This window comes from Mytilus californianus, unplaced genomic scaffold (assembly GCF_021869535.1).
Source record: "Mytilus californianus isolate M0D057914Y unplaced genomic scaffold, xbMytCali1.0.p SCAF_6, whole genome shotgun sequence".
Classification (NCBI taxonomy): Eukaryota; Metazoa; Mollusca; class Bivalvia; order Mytilida; family Mytilidae; genus Mytilus; species Mytilus californianus.
The window spans coordinates 14,256,822-14,274,498 of NW_026262712.1; the positions used below are offsets into that span (position 1 = coordinate 14,256,822).

The window sequence follows — 17,677 nt, forward strand, 5'->3', positions numbered from 1 at the left end:
TGTCAACGCTGTGCTAATCTGGACAATTTTAACTCGATATTTGAATCATAATTATAAGAACAATACAAACATTTAAAAAAAAAATTTGGAACCCTGTTTAATCTAGAAAAGATGGAGTTAAAGTCTATATACAGTAACTTTCTTTCACTTGCAGTATATTTATTTGCCAATTTGCATTTGTTTTCACAGCAGAAAACCCTTAAAAATTAGTCAGCTTATTTCCTTTTCAATCGATTACGATTTATCATTTGTAATGCTTAGGAAATTGTGATACACACACTCACATTTGTGTAACCATACTGTACGGTATAATAGCGTTACAGAGAAGAATTTGTGGTGACGTTACGATAGACACCAATAACGTCTCCGAATATTTTCCAATTTTCTGTTAAAAATAAAATTTCGAGAGGATATAGCTTGAAAACTAGCACGGTTGCTAAGGAATTTCTTTGCACCAAAGGATTGATCGTTCATTTTTGAATCGTATTCCGATTTTTTTTTAAATTCTGTGGACCAACGAATTAGAAAATCTTGATAAAGTAAGAATATCTGCCGTTTTTTATGATTTTCCCTATATATCCTTTGTATTTCTGGCGCAGCAAGCTGTTAATCTCAACAGCTTGTATCTGAAAAACGAAAACGGTTACACCCTTTTTTATTTCATTTTCTGATGTATTTTTACAAGCAGAATCCACATGTAAAATTAAGAAAACAATATGTGGAGTAATTAATTACGTACACTTCGCCTTAAACACATATTGATTTCTCAAATTAATAAAATATACCTACATTTCAATCCACAAAATAAAGCACAGATTATGTTAAGATTGTTTACTTATGGTTTTCTTTTAACCCTAACTATGGTTCGAAACGTGACAACTATTGAAATTGGATATCGAAGGTGATATGTTCAATGACTCCTTGTTGAATACTCTTTAAAATTTAGTCTAGCACTGCTTTCCGCGTACTATGATTGCATCTTCATAGAATTATGACAAAAGAGCAAAACTAACTAAACTATTTACAAAATCCACATTGCTTAAATGCCTATATTTAGAAATGAGGTGTATCTTTTTTTGTTTTGTCTTCCTTGGTGTGTTTCAATCCCTTTGATGGAGTGTCATATAAACATCTAATGACTAGGTATTATATTTATGTTTTCATTTAGTTATTATTATGTTACACGTACACACAGTTTTAATAGAGATCAGTATTAAAATTGATACAGCTATTATTGTTACTTTCCCATATTTACTGCATTCACCTCATTGAGCATGTTAAACACCAATTCAATTAATTCGGCATATTTAATATCGACGTACATCACAGATCTATATGAAGCAAAGATTGAAAACAATAGTCAGGTTGTTTTCTTATTATATTATTTTCACTGCAAACATTGCATGATACCAGGAAGTACGCGGAATTTCCACATATACTTAGTTTCTTTATTAAGTGACCTCGAGGTTAACAATACATGACATATAAAACATTTGTACTGGAGTGAAACACAAAAGTACTCTATTTTACTCATGCTGTTCAACATAAACCTGTAAAATTATCTTTAAAATCCTGATGACCTGAAAGAATTTCCTTAATTGGTTTTGTCGGGGGACCTTCTGACCGGACCACTCGATTTAAAGGGTTTGAGCCTTTTGCACAGGTTTATTGTTGAGAATAGACCATTCCAAATTGTTTAAAATGGGACCTCATGACCATGGCAAAAGTCAAAAGGGTTCGTAAGGCAACTTAGTGACTCTTTTAAAAGGATATGTGTCATTTAGCAAAGGTTTATTTTTAGAAAAATAAACGTCCAAGTCCGCTGAATGTTACCTGATGAACTAAAAAGAATTTTAACATGACCTTTTGACCTAAACGGTGTACCTTACAAGAGCCACATGTTGTATCAGTTACCTTGATAAATTATAATTTTTGAAAGTTTATACAGGTAAGAATCCTTACTGCTGAGTCCAGGCAAATGAAAGGACAATGATATGAACGATGTTTTTTTTTTCTTACGTGTTCCTATAGCTTTGATGATTTGATGATATAAGTTGTTAACATTTGTTACAGAATTGGATATTTGAATTATATCTAAAAGGATTGGTTAATACTGCTTTAATTAGACGTTAGTTTACTTTTATTCCTGCACGGGTTATCCCTATTATGAAATGTGATTAATGAATTTATACAATATGTGTCATGTTCGGAGCACTGCATATGAAAAAGTTGTTGGTAAATGTAGGTTCGGGAACACAATAATTTAAGAGCAGTAAATTGGATTGGAACTACATAATTCTTTAAAATCAGCAAACACTTCACGTAAAAGAAACATTACCAACACGTGTTACAATTTGAATCAGCTATGGACCTTATGTTTTCAATGTACAGCAGCATAGCATTATTTGTGTGAATTTACAAACTTATTAATCATTATAAACTTTTTTGAATTTTCCTCGGAGTTCAGTATTTTTGTGATTTTACTTTTTACAAATATTGAGACGTTATGTTCTTAATTAGTTTCATAAACACAATGATCAACGCAGATATGAACATATTGTTCTCTGAAGGGACAAGTCTTATCTTGGAACCGGCACATCGAAGATATCATGTATATAAACCACAGTTGAAACAATATTCCAGGGCTCGATTCTCCTTGACAGGTAAGTGTGGCTTACAATGAAGCTTTTACGGCATTGGTTTTTAACGATGAAGTTCACCATTCGAAAGTTTACTGACGCAATCATCATATGGTTATACCTTATAGTATTTTTTGTCTAAGATGACCACGAAAAGGTTCCATGTTTCGTACATAAGTAGATACTATATCGACTTAATTTCCTTGGTTTGTAATCATCGATTGCGAGTTCACATCCAATGAACGAGAATCAACGTATGGATTAAACATGTTTTTTGCAACTACATTTGTAGGTATCTCCTCTCACTTATTCACACCTGCTCCTCACACATTATTTTTTGTAAATTCGGTGTATTTTTATAAATACTTAATACAACATTTATGTCGGTTTGCTCATTATAATTTCAGCAAATATACAGATAACAAAGCACTGATTTGACTTTAATATTTGAGAATTTAAAGGCCGCAATAAAGGTTAAACCTGAATCTTGAACTTACGCTACAGGCCTAAACATATATTTTGTGAGTACTGAATCTGATAAAATATTTAAATTGATCGATTATTGACTTATTATTGATTTTTTGCATCAAACGGATGGTTCATTGCCGTATCACTTCCTGTATGGTTAACTTAATATGTATTTCCTGTCATTTGAAATAGGGTCGTCATTTTTCCCTCCTGGTTCCAACATGTCTCAATTAAAATTCATTTCAAATTGATTAAGGAAATGACTGAGTATTGTTACAACTTATTTATTGATGTAAACAATAAAGGAATCAAGTACCTGGGTAATCCATGGTCATGGTCAAGTATTGATTGTGAATATGTTTTTTTTTTTTCCTGTAGTGTTTCTGTTCCTACGATTTACCGTTTTGGAAAATGAAATGTGGAAATTCGTCAACATGTAACTTCATCATTACAGGCATTGACACCACTGAATTATGAAGATACAATACAGTCTCGTATACCTCATTTTAAATTTAAAATCAGCTGTTTCAAAATAACTAGCCTTTTAAAACACTATTCCAAACTGGTTTCATATAAATAACGGAATTAAAAAACACAAAGAAATGACAGGTCCGCGTCATTTGTTTTGAGATATATTCAATTAAAAATTTGGCAGGAAATGATTCTCATTTAACATTGTCACCTTTTTTTTCTTTCAAAAACTATGAAAAAATAACAGGGATTTTGTAAGATTTTCAAAAATGGCTATTTAAATTATATGTTAAAAGATTATTAAAAGACTTGTTTGGGACTAGCGGATAAAATATATATTGGCACTGTACGGATAAAACTGGAGGATTACGAATATCTGACAAAAGGTCAATAAACAGAAAAAGCAAACATCCTTAGATAAAGTGCGGATGAGCCAAGTACAAATGAACAGCCCATGCAACAACAACAAAATATCAAAAGTGTACTTTTAACTCTAAATTGTTACATGTCATAAGATAAGGAGAATTCAAATCAGCATGTTTTTTTTTTTTTTTTTTTTTTTTTGGTACTTTATGAGTTCTTATCGTGGTTTATCAACAAAAAAACTATGAAACAAGAAATGTCCCATACTTATCGGTATTCTGTATGTTTACAGTTAGTATACATGATCGATGTTAGCATTTAACTAATAATAGTATGTGTCTTTTTATGTATGGTTTAAATGTAAATAATAAATAATTTTTTTTATTGATGTTCCGTATGCTATGTAAAAGAGAGACGAAAGATACCAGAGAGACAGTCAAACTCATAGATCGAAAACAAACTGACAACGCCATGGACAAAAGTAAAAAGACAAACAGACAAATAATAGTACAGATGACACAACATAGAAAACTAAAGACTAAGCAACACGAACCCCACCAAAAACTGGGGGTGATCTCAGGTGCTCCGGAAGGGTAAGCAGATTCTGCTCCACATGTGGCACCCGTCGTGTTGCTTATGTTATAACAAATCCGGTAAATAGTCTTATTTGGTAGGTCACATTCGTGAAAAGGAAAGGGTATTGTAGTTACGACATAAGGAACATATCCGATATCATCTGTGAAACGGTTATTCCATAACGGTCAACCAACTCGTGCTGGCGTCCGAATATACACCAAATTAAATTACGAGTCCATTAAATGCTGCGATTCTAGTCTTAACAATATCTGTACAACTAAATTCAATCTAACCGTTGCACAATTTATCACAAAATGCTCGACATACATGCCATAAGGTCCTAATTTTTAGTTTAGATAATTATCCGTATACTATTGGTCTTTTTTCGTTTTTGCCATGGCAATGCCTGTTTATTCCCATATGAGTTTGAAAGTCCCTTTGATATATTTCGCTTCTCTTTTATAATGTTCAATGGAATAAGTTATATTAGGAAAACTGAAAATAACTTGAATTGACTCAAATGAGCAGTACCATCCATGGCAACATATTAAAATTATGATGATCAAAGACAGCCAATATCATGGTAAAAGGTAACGAATATACACAAAAACAGTTCACACAACAAATCACAAGGGAAAAAAGTATATTGATGATATTTTTTCGTTAAATAATCAAGAATTTTCTAAATATACTGCCGAAATTTACCCAAAAGGAACTTACTTAAAATAAATCAAATTTAAACGGTAATAACTGTCCTTTCCTAGATTTAGATATTTGGGTTTTACACGGGAAACTCCACACTAAAATTTACGACAAAAGGGAAGATTTTTCGTTCCCTATTGTTAATTTACCCTTTTTGGATGGTGATGTTCGTTTGGCACCATCTTACGCTGTTTATATTTCACAACTAGTTCGCTATGCCCGTGTCTGTTGTGACGGGCTTTTTTTTAACGAACGTAATTTATGTATTACTGGTAAATTATTAAGCCAGGGATTTCGTTACCACAAATGACTTAAAACCTTTACTAAATTCTTCCATAGATATAAAGATTTGGTTTTGAAGTTTGGTTGTACCTGTAGAAAACTTATTTCAAACGGGATAGCACATTCTCATTTTTACGAAAATTTTGTTTACCGTGCCCGGAAATTTAGAAACGATCCTGGTAAACTTATCGATCCTTTAAATAAACTTATTCTAAAAGGTTACCAATTCAACACTGTAATTAGATCATTAAATATTGTTTTTATTGGTAATAATATTAGTTTTGTTATCAGTAAATTAGAAGCAAACTAAATATTATTGTTATATACATATACACATTCATGGATCTACAATCTGTCGATACCTGTATCTTAGCATTGCAAAAGGTCATGTTTTTCTCTGAATGTTTAAGACGTCCTTACCCTAAATCCATTGGAAGTTGGATGTGTACTGATTGATAATTTAGTCTTTGATGCATGATTTTTTTTTTATTAGTTGTTAGTGGCTTTGAACTAGCTGTCAGTAACAGCGAGTACTCTCAGATCAGTAGTTAGTGTCTTTTTGTTGTTGGGATATACAAGTACCCGGCCACGTCCACTCTGTGTTTTTGTTAGATGTATTTCTATTTGTATCTATCTGATGAGTTAAGCCTTTTTCAACTGATTTTTATAGTTCGTTCTTATGTTCTACTGTTACACCACTGTCCCAGGTATGGGGAGGGTTGGGACCCCCTAACATGTTTAATCCCGCCACATTCTGTATTTATGTGCCTGTCCCAAGTCAGGAACCTGTAATTCAGTGGTCGTCGTTTGTTGATGTGTTACATATTTGTTTTCGTTCATTTTTTGTACATAAATTAGACCGTTAGTTTTCTCGTTTGAATTGTTTTACATTTGTTATTTCGGTGCCTTTTTTAGCTGACTATGCGGTATGGGATTTGCTCATTGTTGAATGCCGTACTGTGACCTATAGTTGTTAATTTCTGTGTCATTTGGTCTCTTGTGGAGAGTTGTCTCATTGGCAATCATACCACATCTTCTTTTTTATATACACGGAACTAAAGATTTGGTAATGGTCTTATAATATACTAATACTCAATTACATACACTATAACTCTTATCCTGTGCTGTGTGTGTAACCTTTATTATCATAGCTTCAATGTGGAATTCAATATTTTATTATTAAAGATATATATATATATATCTATAATATTCACTTTAATTTGTAAGCTAAATAATTAAACATTTTGCAAAAAACCATATATAATGAAAAGACTGCAACTGCATAAAGTAAAACATTAAGTCTCATGAGAATTAACACCATCTGTCTTATTGATCGTTGGTCTAGGGGCTCACAGTATCTGATACTGTGTGCAGTCGCTGGTTGAGGTAGTGCAACCGTGCAATACCCATGCACATCATAGTTTTCTGGTCATTTGTTGAACCACCTGTTATTTTTTTATTATTGCGGAATGTTGCGATTTTAGATATCAATTCTCGTTGCTATTTTTGTCTAAAGCTTCTCCGGTTACCACTTGTATCTCAATTGCATGATCTAGACACAAAGTTTGCTCATTTATTATGTCACATGGTCCTGTGACGCTTTCAGGCCGATTAAGAACACCTACAGTTGTTCCTTTTTCTTGTAGTATACTATTGACATTTGCGGAATGTTTCAGTAGTAGATTGTTATTCAAGATATACCATATACTACTGCTTACGACAATCAGGATTATGAATAGAATACACCCAGTCCAGATGACGTAGTTTATATAATCACTGTCATTTATACGTTCATCTACAACAAAGAACATTTACACAGAGTGTTTAACAAGTAAAAACAAAGAAAACACGACTTCATACAAGAACAGATCATAAACTTTTGTAATACTAAACATACAATTATAAAATAGTTTACAGCCGCTTACCCTTTTGTTTTCTATCTAGTGTTCTGTGAACTTTTTCGTCTTTTTGTCTTTGATTAGTCATGGTGATGTCATATGTCTTCGTCTTATGAGTTAAATTGTCCATTTGTATCGCGGTCACAAAACATATATCAAAATGAGGATTATTTCTATAACAGTTTTTGTTTGTGTAGACATACCACCATTAAAAAAAATCAATAATTCCACTAAAACGTATATAACCATTATTTTCTAGCAAACGTGCATTGATTCTACATATGTTGGTTATATCGTATTCAATGAAATTGACAAAGATTGACGACCTCAAACTAAAATCTATGACAAACTTAATGATATCAACCTTTAAATTGTCAACTTCCAATTTTTAGTTATGGCATACCTTCTGGGCCATCGTATGGCGTTTATATACTAGTTCTTCAATTGATAAGTATACGTAACGCTCGAGCATGTTCATACTATATGTGCAGGGGTAATCTTCTTACACAAAAACTGACCCAGCACAATTTAAATTTTCGTTCTATCCGTTCCTTAGTGTTGGTCTTTGATCATTTCAGAAAATAAGATTTATATATATATATATATATATATAGAGTATAGAACTATTAGACGAACTGGCCTGATAGTTGATTATTTTTTTTTTTTTAAGCAGTTAAATTTGATTTTTGTCATTTTAACATCTACTTTCCAGAGAAATAAATAGTTATGGCTTGAAGTTGAAGTACAAAATTCGATGGTTATAGAAATTGAATGATTACTAAAATAATTGTTCCTGATGAACTTGATTTTTTATGGAGTGTTCATGACTCCAAATTCACAGATATTTTTTTTACCGTTTCTAAGATAACTTTAGACGAAATTTTGTACTTGATTCTCGGGAAAAAGTTTAGATTGTGAGGTTTCCGTGTGAAGTTTTTGAGAGACACTACACAAAATGACAAAAATATCATACTGGAGAAAGCTTAATAAAGGATACTGTAGATTCATTTATTTTCGTGGGTACCAATTTTCGTGGATTGATGAAAACTTGCATTTTCTTGGATACTTGATTTCGTGGTTTTGCCAAATACTGCATAAAATCTTAAAGAAAATTTGTAATTCGTTGAACATTTAAACGTTTACCTGTTCCCACGAAAATTGGTACCCAACGAATAATAATGAATCCACAGTAATAGGTTATTTTTTGTTACAAATGTATTTGTATTTGCAGTTTACGCAATTTGGTGTATGACTTATCATTGTTTGCACAATATAGTAATCATTATTTTACCTACATGACCTACGGGTCAAAAGTAAAATCACAAAAATACTGAACTCCGAGGAAAATTCAAAAAGCTGTCCCTAATCTAATGGCAAAATCAAAAGCTCAAACACATCAAACGAATGGATAACAACTGTCATATTCCTGACTTGGTACAGGCATTTTCTTATGTAGAAAATAGTGGATTGAACCTGGTTTTATAGCTAGCTTAACCTCTCACTTGTATGACAGTTGCATCAAATTCCATTATATTGACAACGATGCGTGAACAAAACAAACAGACATAATAGGTATAAATGTCAAAAATAGAGGTACAGCAGTCAATATTGTGTTATCATCTTGATCACTATAAAAACAAACAAATGTAACAAAGAAGATGCTTATATTATACGATTTTATGCATATGATAAATAACAGCTGTCCTGACTTCCAGGCAATGGCATGCTTTTCCGTAAATATTGATTTTCTATATTATAAATATTCCAACAGAATGTGTTTCCCTTATAATATTAATGTTTTGAAAACAATTACACTACGCTGGGAATATTATTCTATATAGGCAAAGCAGAAACCTAAAGCAGATTTTTCATGTAAGTTCTGAAATTATTCAATAAGTACATTGATGAGTAAATAACTTTATTCTTTATAAGATCATATATGTTAAGATGGAAATTTGTACTACAAATGACAAAAATGGTACAACATCGACCTTGATCATGTTGATATCATCTAAATGATAACTATTCTTCTTACCATTTCCCTCTGTACTATCCGTTTTATTTTCATATACATCAGTTGGTGTGTGATGGCTTTCGTCTAAAACAGTAACGTGATATAATATAAAACGGTATTTACATTTGCAATTTAAACGAGTCGCTTTGACAGTTCTTGAGGGATGAACCTGGAAATTTCAATGTTTGATACCGATCACTACTTAAAGGGGAACATATCTAATTCGCCCATATAAAGTTCGTAAAAGTTTGGATTTTTTTTTAAATCAGAAGTGGGATTTTTTAGCACACTTAATCAGAAGAGGGATTTTTTACCACACTAAAATGTCGTATTGTACTTTAGAGACAAATCAATTTATGCTAAACGCGTAGATGTATGTCCATTAAAACAATATTTTACAAAAGCATGAACAATTTGCAATATATTTTATCAACATGGTCCTTGGCAGTTACAAGGAAGGATTAGCAACATTGTTATTTTTTAATTAGTTTGCTTTGAGATCATAGCAATTCAACTAGATATATAAGCATTACGAACTATATTTTGTGAATAAGACATTACAGTGCAATTAACTTAATTCTGTGGGACAGATATGTACATGTATATATATATATATGCAATCAATTGTAAAATAGTTTTAAGTGACACATATTTACATACGAGACTTACCTAACTTACGTTCAATACCCAATAGTGTAATATATTTTTCTGTAGAATATTTATTTACAGTTATACAAATCGTTAAATAAAGAAACAGCCGAACTTTCATTTACTTGAACAATACAACATTCAAATTAAACAATGTAACTGTTGCCATGTTCGTATTTGTGCAAGACCTCACTACTTTTGACCGACAGAACGCTATCAAACCAGAAAAATTATAAATTAAAAAAAAGTATTGATTGTTCATAAAACAATCGTGTGTATTGTAGCTCCAGAAATTATATCATCTAGTAGATTTCAAAGCATTAGAATCGTAAATCTGATATTCCGAATTGCATAAATAAGAAGTTATATATATATATGAACAATATAGCTTACTGTAAACAATATTCATAGTATGTCGCGAAACATTCATGGTTAAGGTTGTTTGCTGGTTGTCATACATCAATGTAGAAACTTAAAACAAAAAACACAATGCATACATGTATAAATGAAAAAAAGTTTCAAATGATTTTTGTTTGTCTTCAAATACATAAGAAATTAACAATCAGGAGTCGGTTTCAAAAAAAAACTTACGACTAAGATTGATTGTAAGTCATGAACAATTCAGTATAATTACGATCAATTTTAGTCGTAAGTTTTTTTTTTTGTGTAACCGACTCCAGAGATATAAGGGATGATTTTCATATTAACTTTCCTGCAATTTACGCTAATGTGTTCTCATGTGAGTGTCATACTCAAGGAGCAGATTCTAATCCAACGGCATGATATTTTTTTCTGCAATTGACCATTCATTTTACGAATAAATATGAACTTGTGCAACTGTCGTATCATTAGATGAAAGGTTCAATAATATGTTATAACTAACTGCTTTATTGATTGTTTTCTACTCAACGCCCAGTGGCAAATAGTATATGCATATTAAGGTTTATATTACATACACAATTAATTCAGCGAATAAATCTGCAGGTAGGTCTAGCGGGATGAAATAAGGAATTTCGTCGCTTTCATTGGTAAATTGAGGTAGCTTGGATATGATTAGAACGTTTGCCTTGCAAGAGGCCGTCTACTGACTCCCCAATCAATTGTTTTAATCATTCGTTAATGTGCCGGGACCTTGTTACTCTCCCTAATTTTGTTTATTGATTTGAATTAACTCTGTTAGAGTGGTTGACAATCAAATTTAATACATTTTCAATGATGACTTCTTCTATGAACTGCATGCTGATTTCACACATTCATCTTAGTTTGATTTTGTTTGTTTATGTGAGTACTTTCGACTTGTCCCAGGAATCGGTCTTATTCAGTTACATGTAAGTGTTCTACAAAATGTATGGATTTATAGTTCTTTCTTTTCAATTTCTAAAATAAATGTGACATTCTTTTAAAAACAAAATGTTCAAAAACTATATGCAATTATAACATTAACAATGATGAGTATACACATTAAAGAATACCTACATTTTTCAGTCGAAATTTCTGGGTGCAATGACACGCATCCTTGTCTACTATCACACCTAAAACGCACGAAACAATTACAATGTAGTTCGTCAACATTCAAACACACTTGGTTTCACACCCTACTTTGTACAAGACCGACACGCTGACCGGATATTTTAACGTACTATATTACAAGGCAACAGTCCACATGAAGACATGTAATCCCTTCTGGACTCCGAGCTGACCAATATTTGCTCAAACTTTTTAATGCACATGCTGAGCGGAGAAGCAGCAAATACTACTTGCAAACTATTTTGTTTGACCATGACATGGAATAGAACCTATGACCTGCCGTGCTGACCTCGAGCACGCCACTACAAGACAACCAAGGCGGTACAAAATAAGGATGTGAACGTTAACTTAACGGTTATAAAATGTTGAAGCCAATGGACTTCATTGTTCACCACGTAAATTATTACTGACTATATAATATATTATGTACATGTATTTCGAATTATTTTATTTTTGTGTAAACACATTGTACACGTTAATGTTAACCGTATGTTAATGGATTTACTCTATTTTAAACCATTACATTTGACATTATAAGAAATAATATGTATTTGTCGTTTTTCCTCGATTTGTAGGTTTTGATTGTCCCTTGGATTCTGTTTACATTTGTGTACGGTATATCTGCTGGGTATGCGTATTAAAGAGAGACAATACAAAATTTAAGTTATTAGCCAGAACAATGACAACAAACTGTTTTCCTTTAAAGTGATAATGATAAAAATATCAGCGATTAAATTTACATGTTTTAAGAATGATAAAAACTAGATGTTATGTGAACGCCATTGAAATAGGCAGACACATGAGCCTCAAATATTTTATTTATTTCGCTGTGATTTATATCAGTCCTTTAAAAGGAACAGTTCAGTTTCTTTTTCTCTGAAAAAGAAGGTCTGAAAAAGAAGGAGTTAGAAAGATTGAATTCAGTACATACCTTTCCTCTTTTGTACAGTGACATGTATGCGCACATTTGTTCCCGAATTTATTTGTCGTACATGGTTTACAAGGTTCTCCATTTGAAGTTGTAAACCCTCTTTGACATTCTATAACGATTAACTATGCATACAACTTATTTCCCTTTAGATGTTGTTTTATGGACATGTTTGTTTCATTAGAATCTTTAATTTTGATTAGTAGACAACAATCGCGACACTTTCCAAAATTATATATACGTGATTCTCACGACAACGTCACAACAAAGCATGAGTAAACAAATCAAAAGCTTGATATAACTCGAAGCATAAGAAGACATGTACTTATAAGAATTGCATGATTATTTTCGTAATTTTATAGGGTTGTAAAGGCGCTGATCGTGCACTCAGTTGTAGTATGAAGATCTTCCGCGTTTCACATTTGTACAACATGTACATCAGTCAACGCTTTACCAACTCCAATAACATTACACAAAGAAGCATTCAGTTCTAAATAGTATATTGTTGATGGTAACTAATCAGGATCTCCAATATGATTTTGTTTGTACTCGTCTAAGTTTTTTACTTTATATATAATCATAATCATGGCTTTTTCTTTATTATTCAAATAGACAATAAATGATTCACATCCAGAAAACAAATGATTAATACTAAGAACATTTTTTTTTCTTATTTTCTTTTAAGAAGTTTCGCATAATTTAACGGTAAACTCAAACACCGATCGAGTTTTAAGCATGTAAAACACATATGCCGAATGATGATTACTGCGTTATCGACTTGTATATGGTCATATATACATATACATCTACGAAAAGGATTAAAACAGTTTTAACATCATTTCTGTTATTGTTTCACCATAAATATTCTGTCAAAAAACATGAACATGTTCACTGCAACCGAAAGGAAATACAAAATAATTAGCATGCACTGGATTATTTTTCCCTTGTAATTGCATAAACAATGTGTATTCAATGTAAGGTGTTCGTTGTTATTCTGTGGTTTACATGTTGAAATGTACTATAATTATATTATTTATTTATGTATTTCTCTGTCCGGAATGTTCTTGCATTTATTTGTATTGTATTCCTGTCACGTAATGTTGTCATTTTAGCGGTATTTTCAACATTGCCATATAAGCTGGAGGTTTGGCTATCCATAAAACCAGGTTCAACCCACCATTTTTTCTTAAAATGTCCTGTACCAAGTCAGGAATATGGCAGTTGTTATCACATAGTCCGTTTCTATGTATGTTGGCGTTTGTTTTTGTAGCAGTTCAGTGTTTCTGTTGTTCCGTTTTTCTTTCTTCTTATAGTTGATGTGTTTACCTCAGTTTTGATTTGCGACCCGGATTTGTTTCAGCTAAATCGATTTATGACTATTGAACAGCGGTTTACTACTATTGCCTTTATTTAAAATGTTTTGACCTAAAAGTGTGAATTATTTTAATTAGATACTTTGTATGTGCCTAACTCCGGGTGCGGGTTTTTCTCGGTGTGTTGAAGACCCCTTGGTGGTCTTGGGTTGATGTCTCTTTGACCCATTTCCCGTTTCCAATCTTAATTTTATTTGAACGTACCAACGCATTTCCCATTTTTCTCTTCGAAATTCCGGCAACAGAAATAGTTCATATAATATGTTGTTTTCCCATAAAAATGTGCACTTAAAAAGAGATATAAATTGAATCATAATTAAATGTCCAAAAAAATATTTTACAAATCATTTCCATATGCATTGTATTGAAGCCGGATACGGCCAATTTTGCAATGTCGTCTTTATTTTTGTTTAAGGCGACAACGCGGAAAAAAAGATAACATGAAAACAGTGTGACAATCTTTCCACTTGAGGCATCGGATTTTAAGTACCCTTTCTGACCGAGCGTAACTGCGTATCTATACATCTCGCAATGTCAAACGAACGTCACACTTGACAATGGTTTTACCTCCTGTCGGAAGAAAACCAAATTGACTACATTGACCCAAGTCAACACTATGTTATAACAGTAATATACAGAATTTGTATATTATAACAGGCCAGTACATGTATACAAAATTATTTTGACGCGCAAACTTGATCATACCTTTTTACTGTTGAACACTTTGTCTGTCCTGGTTCTGAAAAACCTTTTGAACAAAAGACAGCAAGCACAAAAATCTGCACTTTAAGCATTCTGTTAACACCAGTTTGACAGTGAATGTATAATTATTAATTAACTGATAGAGGAAATGATCAAATACAAGGAAATGTTTTTTTTTATAATCAGAAAAGAATTGATTTTCCCGGAAGGTGTCTGTATATCTGGGGATTCATAATTCAATGTACGGCTGCATCATACAATGTAATGTACTTAGTCTAGTCTTTGATGTAGAATAATCGTGATTTACGGAAAGTAACCATTATTAAAGATTTATTTATCCGAAGGAAAGTTATATATAACAGATTCAACAGTTTCAAATATGTTTCATAGTTTGTTGTAAAGAAAATTTATTTCTAAAAAAGATTTATGCACTTGCCGAATCGCTCGTGTTAGACAGCTAGTCTCTATCCGCATCAAGTTCAAGGGTTAATTTAGAAATATTCATATTTTTTTAATTGTTTGATTGTCCAGCTGTTCAATTATTTAATTGTATTAGTTCAGAGTTTAATGTTAATTTAAGTATGGATGAACGTGATTGTTTTGGAGTACATATCACACTTCCAGCAGTGTGACACGAGAAATAGCTCTTCATGCGAGAAATTAATAAGAGACCACAACATCAAGAGAATGAATCTTAAATCATGTATAGATAAACATTTTACAGTACAATTTATAATAGTAAAGCAATTTAAATATCAGACTATTGTTACATTTAGTAAAGATGAGATATATCTTTCTGAAAGGACGGACACAAAACGGACACAATTGAATGATTTAGACTTTCATTGCCAAAATCGCATTAAAACTTTTAACACAGTCTCAAGTTAACTTTGTTTACTCTAAATTATCCTGGCTGTGTTTGGATATACGCCTAAGGCAGCCTATGGTTACCCATAGGTATCTTTGGATACCAATGGTTTGGTATTTTGATATATAGAATATCAAACCAAAGGTACCTATGGATAACCAAAGGCCACATCTGGCGTATATCCAAACACAGCCCCTGTTACAAATACGTAGCCAAGCTTAAAAAAAAACAATCGTTAACTGAATCGTTAATGTATTTCTGCCTGATGTATCCGGAGTATAAATTAGACTATTTTCTGTATATATATACAATATTTATAGGTTTCAAAAAGAGAGGAAATAAGATATCGTTTGATATCAACTCGAGTTATTTAATTTCAAAATGAACAATAAACAAGCATTTCCATTTCAATAATAAGAATACATCTTAGTTTCATACGCTTATATTGTATTTCCGTATAAAATTTAACATCAATGAAATCACGTGCTATCCATGACAATGATGAGACAATGCACAGAAAAACAAACAAAAGGCTTAATCTAACTTGTTATTTCGATTCCACATTTTAGGTATGAAGCGCTTGTACACCCTAATAAAACAACAACAAAAAAAGATATCAAATTGTTATTAAGTTTTTAAAACTTTTCTCTTTTGGTAAAATTAATCCTTGTGTAAAAAAAAAATATCCGCTTTCGATGTCAAATATTTTAAAACATCAGAAGCTTGTGAATGCTTCGGATTGCACTCAAATTTGATAACATTAATACTTTCAGGTGAAATACATGAGTGTTTTGTATAGAATTGAAGACATCACAAATCTTCGCTGTCACGGCAATAATAGGAGTCCGTTGTAAACTTTAGTTGTTAGTCATCATTCGCCTAACGAATAGCACATTCGGTACACAATGCAGAATAGGCCAACCAAATTAACGAATTTTTCGTTTTACTTATTCATATAACACCCCGTTCAGTGTGATCCGAGAAATGTCTCATCATGAGGAAACTATACAACAGGCGTCAACAATTAACCATAAGAGAAAAGAATGTATTCGATAAAAAAATGCCACATACATATTACTATTTCTTTATAAAGAAAAATGTCCGACTCTCATAACGTTTCCAATTGGCTATCAAATTTTGTGTTTCGACTATATTTTTTAAATTGCTGACCAGTATTTCTTTCTTTTTCAACTTTTTATTTGTGTTAGGTTTTTTCCTGTCAAAGTATGAAATCATGTATTCCATATCGTCTTCCCCACTATTAGACAATCCCTACTCTTTATTTTATCATAATATCTTTGAAATTTCTGTGTGATGATAAATTTGGGCTTACATCTAATCTATGTGCAAAGGCTTCAGCTATTTAAATCATAGTTATTATAACAATTACAGTGGTGGATCATGGAATTTTCAAAAAGGCGCAAAGGGGCAAACCGGAAATGGTACGCTGAAAGGCGAAGGGCAGCAGTTAAACTATATACAAATATGTAGTAAGAACACTGAGTGTACATAATAATAACCCCAACCTCCATGTGCATCCATCCTGAATCCATCGATCAATATTTATTTTAGTTGTTAAATTATAAAAAAATAAGAATAATTTCAGTCCTGATTTGTAATAATTTATATCCAAATACACTTACTAAGTATTCGTTTTTGTCTTTATATGTCACTAATGTATTTAAATTTCGTGTTGCTTATGTTTGCAACTGTTGATAGCCCAATTATGTGAGTTTTATTTTACTTAAAATTTAAAGGTATTATATTATTTAAGAGTAAATGCAACTCAGACATGTAAACATAATACATGTCTTCATAATATAGATGTTAATATAAAAACGAAGATGTGGTATGATTGCCAATGAGACAACTCTCCATAAGAGACCAAATGACACAGAAATTAACAACTAAAGGTCACCGTACGGCCTTCAACAATGAACAAAGACCATACCGCACAGTCAGCTATAAAAGGCCCCGAAATGACAATGTAAATCAATTCAAACGAGAAAACTAACGGCCTAATTTATGTACAAAAAACGAAAAACAAATATGTAACACATAAACAAACGACAACCACTGAATTACCTTTTTTTAAAGATGGGCGTCCAGTTGTCTATGCAGACTATATACACAGCCATATAAAAAAGGAGATGTGGTATGATTGCCAATGAGACAACTATCCACCAAAGTTCAAATAAAGTGGATGTAAGCAATTATA

At 31.9% G+C, this 17,677-nt stretch overlaps 1 long non-coding RNA gene across 1 annotated transcript; it reads right to left on the bottom strand.

Moving 5' to 3' along the window:
• Positions 1 to 6,632: 6,632 nt before the first annotated feature.
• Positions 6,633 to 14,328, bottom strand: LOC127705560 (uncharacterized). The gene is made up of 4 exons (XR_007983905.1): positions 11,538 to 14,328; positions 10,455 to 10,532; positions 9,435 to 9,497; positions 6,633 to 7,296 (listed from the first exon to the last, which is right to left on the bottom strand). It is a non-coding gene; the product is annotated as an uncharacterized LOC127705560 (long non-coding RNA).
• Positions 14,329 to 17,677: the final 3,349 nt, after the last annotated feature.